Below are 9,680 nucleotides of genomic sequence, written 5' to 3'. Positions count from 1 at the left end.
TACCTCCATAATATGCTGAAATAAAAAAGAAAAAAAAAAAGAAAACTGCAGGTGAGAGGTCTTCTGCCATGAGAGTCTGCAAAGAACCAATGGAACATTCCATGAGCACCATAAAAACACTCCATGAAATAGAAAACAGCCTTTAGTTCCCACTGTGCCCAGAGATGACTGACCTCACCTCACAAGGGTACCGGCTGAAAAGGACTTTTCTGGGTCCCTGACCTCTCCTTGCCAGCCTGCACCCTACTTGCTACTGAGCTGGGAGTGAGGGGCACGCCAAGAGAAGAAACCTCCACGCTCCACCTTTCCCATCACAGGTTTCTTGATAGCAGCAGGCCCAGATTTCAAGTGGGAATGAAATTTGGAGCCTTGATTTTATACTGCACAGGGAATATTAATTTCAGAAGTGGGAGCATTTTGTGAATACAGTGATTTGGAGAGCACTTTATTATCTGAAAATTAATGAAAAAAAATTGGTGGCCCTTCCCAAGTTTCATTCAAGGGCAGCAGAAGAATGAGCCCCACAGAATAGGTTTCCGGGCATAGGAAATCACCTACAAATCCTGCTTGTTCCATGTGACAGTTTTGCAAGTAAAGATTGCAAGTGGTGGTGACCTGTGGTAGCAAAGGGAGGCAGAGGGTTGCAGGCTGCAGTGCCACCTTTCGGCAGTAGATGTCGTGATTTGGGGTTGGTGGGGAGTGGAACCTTGGACGCCACTGTATTATTAGTAAAACAAAAGCATTTCTTTCTCTCCTCTTGCATGAAAGGGGACATGAGCCAGGACAGCAGCAGGTAAAGCTTTTTATTTTTTGACAATAGCTCCCTTGGCTGCACAGTTTGCTAGGTGTGGCACTACAGTCCTGAGGTGGACAGATGTTTTATGATCACCTCAAAGATCATAAACATAAAGTTGTCAGATGGGAGGAAAGCCAAGTAGAGACAGCATTTTTTAAGAACTTTGCTATAAAAGGAAGCTGTGAAATCAGGGCTGAAACTAGACCATGATCTATGGTCATGCATGAGAGGGTTGTTGTTGTTTTTTAAGTTGAGATATTGAGGAGTATTTTTACACTAATGGGAAAGATCCAATAGTGAGAGGAAAGTGGATGATTAAGAAAAGAAGGAAGAAAATTGCAGGAGAGAAGCTGTTAATTGTTAAGAATGTAAGATTCAGTGTCCAGCTGGTGGGATTTGCTTTATAAAACAGTACAGACAGTTCATCCTCATCCTTTTTCTGGGAGGAAAGAGTGTATGAGATGAGATACAAATGGATTAGTAGATTTTCTGGAATCAGCTGGTGGGAGTCAGAATGTTCCACTCCCCTGCATAATATACTTGATAGAATTATCAAATATTTTATTGATCATATAATTGCTGAATATATATAGACTGACCCCAGAATAAAATTTAGAACTTATTATTTGCCTCTTTCTTCTAAAAGTAGCTGCCAAGGAAAAAAAAATCTTGCTCCTGCCCCAGATAGAAGCCTGAGAGCAAAAGAGCTTCCCTAGAGAGCCTCCCAGAGGTGCTGCTAGCAGATGGTGTTGCTAATGGAAGCATGTGGGCAAAGACAAAGTTCAAATGCAGACTGAACGTCTACGCCATCAGATCCTTCTCCAGTTTGCTGCCCACCCTGGGAGGGAAGGTACCCCCAAACAATCAACCTGCTACCAGACAAAAGGCTGATTCCCTTGAAGCATTGTGTAACATCATGGGCTCAGGGTTTGTTACTTCCTCTGGGTGAAGGAGCACTCAGCTAGTGGCAGTCGCAAGATCACCCTGGAGAGAAGAGGACCTTGTTTTGCGCACATACGTAAATTCTCCATTCTGTTCTCATGCCTCAGTTTCCCCCCATCCCCCACCCCTTGGCAATGCACTGACATTCACATATAATACTCAGTGAGGCTATGAATTCAAGCAATGTGGCAACCCAAAGATTCTCACTAACTTGGAGTTTATATTTCAGCTGCCTTGGCGCCACAGCTTCAAGAGATAAGAGAATCAAGTTGGTGTCTTGAGTTAAGAATTAAATGCTTCGAATTTGTTTTCTCTTTCTTAAGCCCATTTGGATGCCTCACTGCCTTCTTGAATTCCTCATGCCCTTTATACTGTTCTCTGGTGAGAAGAGTGTTCACCCCCCAAGCCTTGTCCTATCTGGACCCCTAACTCCTACAACCACAGGTGACTGGTTACGTTAGCTGTTTGCCACCGTGTGCCATTAGCTGCCAGATTCCCACTCTGGAAACGAATGATGCTTTTCCGGAATCTTTATATTTCTCTGAACGGAAAGGACCACGACAACTTCTGGTACTTTTTTTTTCTCTTTTAATTAGTCAAAATTTGAATCGCAAGCAACAGAAATCAATTCTGGATATCTTAAGCAGAAAAAAAAAATTATCTAGAATCTGACGAGGACTGCACAGAATCAAGAGAAACAAGGCTACAGAATGAGTATGGCCCATGACAGTCTGAGAAAGGAGGGTGAGGACCCCTTTTAGCAGGACTCATCTGACCAGGACGCTGCCACCACTGCTGCGGGTTATGGTCACTGCTGGGCACGGTCACGGTTCCTTTGCCTTTGAATGACTTGCTTTGGATTCACAGTCCAGGATGGGAGCTCCCGACTGAATCTAGGTCACATGACCAGACCATCTATATTAGTTTCCTAGGGCTGCTATAATAAATTACCACGAACTGGATGGCCGAAAACAACAGAAATTATCTCACAGCTCTGGAAGCCAGATGTCCTAAATGAAGTTGTCAGCAAGGCTGTGTTCCCTTAGAAGGCTCTAGAGGAAAATCTTCCTTACCTCTTCCAGCTCTTGATGGCTCCAGACATTCTTTGACTGGTGGCAGAGTGACTCTAATCTCTGCTTCCATCTTCTGCTCTTCTGTTGCAAGGATACTTGTCACTGGATGGAGGGCCCACTCAAATAACCCAGGATGATCTCATCTTGAGATGCTTGATTCCATTTGTAAAACCCTTTTCCCAAATAAGGTCAGATTCTCAGGTTCCATTGATTAAGATGTGGACATATATTTTGGGGAACGGGTACTGTTCAACCCACAGTACCATCCTACCAGGGCACAGAAAGTGGGAGAATCTCTGGTAAGAGGTAAGGCCCTGCATCTCGCCCTCGCTGCATGCTATGTGGCTGTCCCCAGTAGAAAATGCCACTGGATGGTAAACAGCCAAAATGAACCAAACGACGACCACCACAGTGCTAGTGTGAAAGTGTCTCTACATAATACAGGGGAGGCACAAGACAGCACAGGGGATGGATCCTGTCTGGGGGACAGGAAAGGCTTCATAGCGAATATGACACAGCCAGACCTTCAAAGGTAACTACGTCTGCTAAGTGGTGTAGAGGAGAAAGGAATTCCAGGCAGAGAGGGAACAGATGAGCAAAACGCATGAAGATATCAAATGTGCCTTGCGACACTCACAGAGTTTTTGCAAGTCTGGAAGGGAGAGCAGAGCTTGTGCTGGAATATAAATCAACTAAATCACTAAGCTAATCCTTTTTCTTTCATCACAGCAAGTGTTTCTGCGTGACAGAAGCCAGGAACTGATTTACGTTCTGGCGCAAAGTCCTCACGTCATTGTAACAGACAGTCGGCTGAGTGGCTGCTTCAGATAGCTCTGGTAGAACTCAGGGTGAGAATTGGGGCGGGACATCGGGAGGGAAGATGCTGGAGGGTGGGCAGGGTCAGATCATGGGGGCTGTGTTCATGTATTCGGACTTTCTCTTTAGTGTTGAGAGTGAGAGAGAAGAAGTGGATGTAAAGAATCACTCCCAAGACACGGCTGTGACAGCAGGGAGTCTGCAGGCATAGAGACCTTTGCATTCATCTGTTTCCCAAAACTCAGTTCTTTATTCCAGTGTTGGTTCATGACAATGTTTTCATCAATCTGTAGTGACATGAGAAAGTTAAAGATGGCTTGGTCAGGTTTAGTCAGTTTGTCAAAAATTCTATTCAATTTTAAAGGACTCTCCTTTGGTTTGATGTCATGGCCTCCCAACTGCCATAGGAGTAAAATTGTCCATTCATCTATGCAATTATGGTGATAGTAAAACTGGCTTTAAAATATGAGTATCTAATCTATCTATCTATCCATCTACCCACCTACCTAAAAAGTCCGCTGGTCCCTTTGGTTCTCCAAATGTCCCTTTGAGATTTTTCTGGACTGTGAAATCCACAAGAGTGGGAATTCCTGGGCCAGGTGAGAGCCTACCCCTAGATTGAAGCAGGGGGAAGAGGCTGGAGGAACGAGACAGAGCTGGGAGCCTCATCATGAGATCATTGCGGCCCAGATTTTCTTACACTTCGTATGTACACGATCTCTCTGCCTAACACTCAAATATGGAATCAGATTTTGTTTATTTTTTTACTACAGATTGAGCATTTCTGATCCAAAATTCTGAAACCCGAAATGCTCCAAACTGTGAAACTTTTTGAGTGCTGACATGATGCCACACATGGAAAATTCCACACTTGACTTCGTGGAACGGGTTGCAGTCAAAACGCAGACACACGACGCACAGTTTATTCAATGTCCCCAAGAGAAAAAACGCCCTTCCATCCCCCTTCAGATGCGATATACTTTTCCTTGCACACCCAGATTTTCCCACACAAGCATGCTCATGAAGTGTAATAAAATGGTATGTGTGCGGGCCAGACGTGCCAAAGGCATATGCCCCACATTGGACGAAGACCTATGTGCATTACTCACCATGATTTCCCACTTATTGTGTGCTCAATGGTATCAAGATATTTTTGAAAATGTCCAAAAGACTTGCAGCTACCACTATGAGTAACAGTGATAAGAAAAAGAGGGAGTATTTTTGTATTAATAGTACTGATGATGAAGATGTCATTAACACTGCAGAAAAAGTGCCCATTGACGGCATAGTGCAAATGTGCGGTGGGCTTATTGAGGGACTAGAGCAGTGTGCGTTCGTAACGAAACAAGAAATCATGTCTGTTTATAAAATCAAAGGGAGATTTCTAAGACGAAAACCATTGCTAATGAGGCAGCTGACTCTGGAGGAGACGTTTTAAAAAGCCATCCTGCAGATTGTTTCTTCACCCCTAGAGGACCCACTTCTGGGTTCCTCAACTGCTCGTGATGTTTATGCTCACCTAAAAAAAATACAGTGCACGGTGACCTTTCAGTCAAAACACATCTTCGCAGGCGGGTACTGAAAGGCAGCCGTTGTCTGCTGTTGCTGTTGTTTAACAACAATGTGGAATATTCCAGTGATGCTACCGTGCTGCTTAGTTACCTTGAACACTTTATTTTTTCACTATATTCATGGTATGACATATTTTTACTGTGACGTACTTCCATGGGAATAAGTGTAAGAAAATGATTGCTTATCGGTAGCATATAAATTCAGAATCAGGAATGATGGTGCTGCCACACAATCACGGATTGTCCACATCGGGTGGCCGAGATAGTGACACGTTTGCTTTCTTATGGTTCAGTGTACACACACTTTGTTTCGTGCACAAATGTGTTAGAAACATTGTATAAAATTACCCTCAAGCTATGTGTATGAGGTATAAACGAAACATAAATGAATTTCTTGTTTCGACTTGGGTCCTATCCCTGAGATATTAATATCTCATTATGAATATGCAAATATTCCCAAATCCCAAATCTGAAACACTTCTGGTCCCAAGCATTTTGGGTAAGGGATACTCAACCTGCAGTAACTCCATGGGTTCCTGTTTTAGGATCAATTGTGTAATAAATACATTTTATAAAATACACTAATGTGTAATTAATCCTCACATTTCCCTCTGAATTCCATTCTTAGAAAATCGTTAGATGATTTATAACTTTACAGTTGACTCTTATTTAGAAGCTCTTTCTTGAACAATCTTTTTTCAGTAAAATAACTGGGGGATTCTTTGTCCACTATCCTCCCTAAACCTTCTTTCTGAAGAAAAGAAGGTTAAGAAATAAATGTTCCACTTTTTCTCTGTTATTGCCGTTCATACGTAATATCAGAACAATCTTCTTCCAAGCTGCTCTTCCAGGGATCCTATTGCTTTTATGTCAACACAGACCGAGAGCTGGTTTTGTCAAATTGACACCAGCAGCGAATGCCTGGGGGGAGCGGGTGCTGTATTTTCATTTTTCTTAAACCTCCTGTTTGATTTTCTTCTTCTTTGCTGACATTCTCTAACCTACAAAATCAAAATGAAGTGTAATATAGTTACAGTGAATATGGCCTCATCATTGCCTGTGGAGGAACGATCTTTGGTAAAGGATCTCATGATCAGTATTGTGCTGCAAACTCTTGTTTCCTGATTTTTGCATCGTCTTCTTGTAACCACCCGCCTCACACTCACATTCCCCACCCAGATGTTATCACATTCCTTTCCTTTATTTGGATTTTAGAGCTACTACCCTATTCTTAATGAAGTCAATAGACCTGTAATCCTTGAAATTTTTCAAGAAAAACAAAATATTCTTGGGGAATATCTGATCTCTCTCCCCTAAGATAAACTCCTCTCATATTGTTTGCTTTCTTTTAACGTGTTTACTCAGGGGTAACTTTGTAGTCCCTGGTGGGATTATAGAGGGGATCATATACTCCCAGTGCTACATAATTTGTTGTTTTGAAGCTCTGAGTTTGTTCTGCTCATAGGATTTCAATTAAAAATGTCAGTTGCTACTATCCATAGCATTTCCACTGTAATCTCTCTGGCATGTTATTAAGAAGTTCTCTGTAGAATAGAGAATATTGATGAGGCTGTTTTACTTGCTTCATTATTTAAAGGGAGCAATATTCAGAGTCAAAGTATTTCACCCCGAGCTAGAAAAACTAATATTGCTTGTTCTCTGTGCTTTTCTAGCCATCAATCACATACTTGTTCTCTACTATTGTCATTCAGCTGTTACTCTGTGTTACTCCTAGTTTGTAACTTTTAGAGAGTAGGGACCACATTATCTTTTGTTCTCGTATCTACCAAAGCAACTGTTGCCTAGTAGGTGCTTAGTCAATATTTCTTGAATTAAATTTAATTATAGTAGAGCTCTATGGTGCATGGCTAGGAGTCCTCTAATACTAACATTTATGGGGGTTTAATGTTGGTGATTCTTCCTGTTCTATCCTGATTCCTTTTCTTATTCTGCACAATCTCTTTTGATTTAATATTCTCTCTTGGCCCTACTGGGCCGTGTCCTGAGATAATGATGATTTTTGAATGATTTTTAAATGATGTCTAATCCAGCCTGACTTCCTGAGCTTCATATCCATCTAACTTTGCCCTTCAAGTACCACAGAAACAATATGGCCAAGCCTCAAACCTATACCTCGTCTGATGGTGAACCACAGCCCTGTTTACCCAGACAAGGCATGAGTTTAGGGAGTCACATGTTCTCAGGATGTATCCATCCCAAATGTAAAAGTTCTACTACATTTTCATTTTATGCTTCTTTGTATGTTTCCTGTATTAAATTCTTGGCTCCTGAATTGGGGTAGCAGGGCTGTTTTGTCTGTATCCCTAGTGCCTTACATATACCAGAGGTCCAATTAGTATTTATTGAATGGATGAGTGTGTATTTTTAATTTAACATAAAAAATCCTTTTTTTCAAAAAACTGACTTTGCCCTGGAGCTGTGGTTTGAGGTTCTGATCCTCTCTCTTCACAGGAAAGTACACACAGCTCATCTGAGAAGGTTGGAAGTACGAACTTTTGGCCTGGAAGATGGCTTCCCATTTATTCAAAGAGAAGAGGAGAAGAAATGCATTTCTTTCAATACAAATATGGCTGATCTAGTAAAAGGATTCAATCAGAATTCAACTCTTTTTAGATAGATACTACCCTATTCTATCTTTGTCCACAACTTCTTAGAGATGATGATGTGATTCATACATTTTAGACAGAAGCAAATTTGGATTGTAATTTAGGAACATTAAGGGAAATCAGTTATATGTGTAGGTGTTTTGGGGGTGTGATTTAGATACAGAAAAGCCTCCTGCCCAAGTAGCTCATATATGTCTTCTACACTATCTGCAATTCTTCTTTTCATTGGCTACTCTTACTGACTAAGGCATTGAAGACTTTGTCTTCAGTACCTTATCTGAGAGGGCTGACACATTTAGGCATTAATGCCTGAAGGAAAGGTGGACAGACAGCCCACTCGGCTGGTGACAGTGACTGACCAGGGCAGGACCTGGGAGGGCAAATCCAAGTGGAAAGACTGGGCCTGACATGGGGACCAGGTGAACAGATGTCATCTCCTTTATAATTAACAGGCTCTAAGACTGCATGAGGAAGATGAGGTGCTTTGACTGAGGTAGTTCATTCAAAATCCTTCTTAAATTTGCTTCCTAAAAAGTCAACTTCTGTGGCTGTCAATAGCTGTCAATGGCATACGTGATATACCTACATATGACCAAGAGATGTCTGGGGTTAAAATGTAGATGTAAATTCTGAAGACCAAAGCAAACCCAGATCAGTGACTCTTAAATAGGGACCAAGATTGGGGTGGGGTGGGGAGTAGGGGACATGTTGGGGGAAGCCATATGTGCCTCACCCTGCCATTCTGAGAACCACTGGATGTATAAGGGGTACAGTTTGTGGCAGGGTGGTGAGCAACAAAAGACACAGAGACTAGGGAAAATAGTTGCAATCTGTGTCCTAGATTAAGGTCCAGACACCCCATTTACAAACAAGCAATTGGGGCCTGAGGTATTACACGTTGGGCTTTTCCTATCATACCAGGCATCTCTCAGAATTTCATTCTATACCCCAAAACCTCTGTATTGCAAAGTGCTTTTTGGTATGCAAGATGCATTATTTTATTTTATTTTATTTTTTAGTAACTAAGAGCATTTTGATGGGTTTCATGACAAGTTCTATTATGGAAAAGAAAAAAAATAAATATGAACGACGAAGAATAAGTAGGACCACTTGTCAGAGTGACATGGCAGTAGCTGATAATACGAGCAAACATTGAGGAGTCCAATTGTACTAGAACGATTTGATATGATTTAGTAATATCGCCTTAAATAGTTAGTATACATTTAATTAAGCCCCTGGATTCAGAGTGGACTCTCAATGCTTGTAGTTTTCCCAGGAATAAGATGAAATCAATCAATTTAATTTTGGGAGAAAGTACTATATGTTTTACAGAAAAGTTTAGGAATTGATTATTTATAAAGCACTCTTATAATCCTGGCACACTCCACATATTAACAGTTCTTTGGAATCCCTAGCTTTCTGGGTAATTTATGCACAGGACAAGAGGTCAACCTGGGCTGTAGCTGGTTCCGTATTTTTATTACGTAAAATGACATTTAGTATTTGTCTTTTTTCTAATAGGGCCTGTGTGTTCCCTTCAGAGACTCATACAAGTGTCTCATCATGTGAAGGACCTAGATATTTGATTTCACTCCTCCAAGTTTTCATTTACATTACACATTGAGAAAGTTATGAGAAACAACTGTCACTCTCTGGGGGTGGAGACTGCCATGATTCACAAAGACAAGAGGTAATTTTCCTGTAATCACAAGATGACTCAGGTTAGTAGCTTTCAGCTCTTACTGCAACTCAAGTAATACGAGGTTTTTTTGGCAATGTGTATATTTGGTAAACCGAATTAGTCCCAATTCCTATAATTTTAAATTTCTGGCAACGTGACAGAAAGTAAGTTGGA

The 9,680-nt window shown here is 41.4% G+C and overlaps 1 protein-coding gene across 1 annotated transcript in view; it reads left to right on the top strand.

Annotated features, from left to right (window-relative positions):
* KIAA1456 (KIAA1456 ortholog) overlaps positions 1–9,680 on the top strand; it is a 41,116-nt gene that overhangs the window by 15,981 nt on the left and 15,455 nt on the right. Inside the window, exon 2 of the mRNA XM_012649817.1 lies at positions 9,347–9,546. The gene's annotated coding sequence lies outside the window, so the exon portion shown is untranslated. The remainder of the gene's footprint in view (positions 1–9,346; positions 9,547–9,680) is intronic.

The sequence above is a fragment of the Propithecus coquereli genome, unplaced genomic scaffold, assembly GCF_000956105.1.
Source record: "Propithecus coquereli isolate 6110/MARCELLA unplaced genomic scaffold, Pcoq_1.0 Scaffold304, whole genome shotgun sequence".
Lineage (NCBI taxonomy): Eukaryota > Metazoa > Chordata > Mammalia > Primates > Indriidae > Propithecus > Propithecus coquereli.
The sequence above is the reverse complement of the archived record's forward strand: the minus strand, read 5'-3'. Positions and strand labels throughout refer to the sequence as shown.